Raw genomic sequence first — 2,500 nt, 5'->3', positions numbered from 1 at the left:
TCCACACAAAACTACAAGCACCTAATTACACACACACCCTTCACTCAAAATTCAAAAACATAGCGACTTCTACACCAGCCTCAGAGTCCCCATCTGGGGAGGGGACCACAAATATTCCCAGGTCGGACTGCTCTTCTGGTATCGACACTAAGTGTCTTGACACCTCCCTCAACTCTTTCTTCATTAACTTCTGCAACATTCGCGGTCTAAGATCTAATTTTCAATCTGTAGAACACCACCTCTCCTCTTCTAAACCTCATCTTCTTTTCCTCACTGAAACTCAGGTGTCTGAGGCAACTGACAGTAGCCCCTTTTCTGTTCCCTCCTATTTTCTCTATCCTCATTTTCAATCCATATCTGAATGTTGTGTTTATGTGTGCAACGACTTAACCTGCTCTCGTGCCCACACTCTTGAATCTTCCGAGTTTTCCACCATCTGGCTACGACTACAGAGTCACTCTCGAACTGAATTTATCTGTGCTGTATACCTCTCACCTAACTCCTCTGACAATAAGAAATTCTTTGACTAAACTTCCAAAGTGGAGCACATTCTGACTCTCTTCCCTTTTGCAGAGATCTCCATTCTTGGAGACTTCAATGTTCACCACCAGCTTTGGCTTTCCTCTCCCTTCACTGACCATCCTGGTGAACTAGCCTTCAACTTTGCTATTTGCCACGACCTAGAGCAATTGGTGCAGCACCCTACTCGTATTCCTGACCGTCTTGGAGATACACCCAACATTCTTGACCTTTTCCTGGCCTCTAATCCTCCTGCTTATGCTGTCACCCTCTCTTCTCCGTTGGGCTCCTCCGATCACAATCTCATATCTGTATCTTGTCCTATCGCTCCAATCCCTCCTCAGGATCCCCCTAAGCGGTGTTTTGCCTCTGCTAGTTGGGAGGACCTGAGGAGGTATTTTGCTGATTTTCCTTGGAATGACTACTGCTCCCGTGACAGAGACCCATCTCTGTGTGCCGAGCGCATAACAGAGGTGATAGTGTCTGGCATGGAGGCGCACATCCCTTACTCTTTTTCTCAACCTAAATCTTCCAAACCTTGGTTTAACACAGCTTGTTCTCGTGCTATACATGATAGAGAGGTGGCCCACAAAAAGTACTTGAGCCTCCCATCACCAGAATCTCATGCACTTTATATTTTTGCCCGGAACCATGGCAAGTCTGTTCTCCAACTAGCCAAAAACTCCTTCATTAATAGAAAGTCTCAAAATCTTTCAAGATCTAACTCCCCTCGTGATTTCTGGCATCTAGCCAAAAACACATCTCCCATAACTTTGCTTCTTCTTTTTTCCCTCCTTTATTTCAACCAGATGGCTCCACTGCTATCACATCTATCTCTAAAGCTGAACTCTTCGCTCAGACCTTTGTTAAAAACTCTTCCTTGGACGATTCAGGGCTTGTTCCTTCCTCTCCTCCACCCTCTGACTACTTCATGCCATCTATTAAAATTTTTCGCAATGATGTTTTCCATGCCCTCGCTGGCCTAAACCCTCGGAAGGCTTATGGACCTGATTTGGTCACTCCTATTGTTTTCCGTAACTGTGCCTAGGCAAGGTGCTTGCACCTTGCCTAGTCAAACTCTTTCAGCTCTGTCTGTCAACATCTACCTTTCCTTCTTGCTGGAAGTTTGCTTACATTCAGCCTGTTCCTAAAAAGGGTGACCGTTCTAATCCCTCAAACTACCGTCCTATTGCTTTAATTTCCTGCCTATCTAAAGTTTTTGAATCTATCCTCAACAGGAAGATTCTTAAACATCTATCACTTCACGACCTTCTATCTGATCGCCAGTATGGGTTCCGTCAAGGCCGCTCTACTGGTGATCTTCTGGCTTTCCTTACTGAGTCTTGGTCATCCTCTTTTAGAGATTTTGGTGAAACTTTTGTTGTTGCCTTAGACATATCAAAATCTTTTGATAGAGTCTGGCACAAAGCTTTGATTTCCAAACTACCCTCCTACAGCTTCTATCCTTCTCTCTGTAACTTCATCTCAAGTTTCCTTTCTGACCATTCTATTGCTACTGTGGTAGACGGTCACTGTTTTTTTCCTAAATCTGTTCTGTCCTGTCATCCACTCTCTTTTTATTATTCACTAATGATCTTTTGAATCAAACTTCTTGTTCTATCCACTCCTACGCTGATGATACCACCCTGCATTTTTCCATGTCTTTTCACAGACGTTCAACCCTTCAAGAAGTAAACAGTTCACGCAGGGAAGCCACAGAACGCCTGACTTCTGATCTCTCTAAAATTTTTGATTGGGGCAGAGCAAACTTAGTATTGTTCAATGCCTCAAAAACTCAATTCCTCCATCTATCAACTCGACACAACCTTCCAGACAACTATCCCCTCTTCTTCAATGACACTCAACTGGCTCCCTCTCTTACACTGAACATCCTCGGTCTGTCCTTTTCTTATAATCTAAACTGAAAATTTCACATCTCATCTCTTACTAAAACAGCTTCTATGAAGTTAGGTGTTCTGAG

The sequence above is a fragment of the Scylla paramamosain genome, chromosome 29 (assembly GCF_035594125.1).
Source record: "Scylla paramamosain isolate STU-SP2022 chromosome 29, ASM3559412v1, whole genome shotgun sequence".
In the NCBI taxonomy this organism is placed as follows: Eukaryota; Metazoa; Arthropoda; class Malacostraca; order Decapoda; family Portunidae; genus Scylla; species Scylla paramamosain.
Note: the sequence above shows the minus strand (reverse complement) of the source record.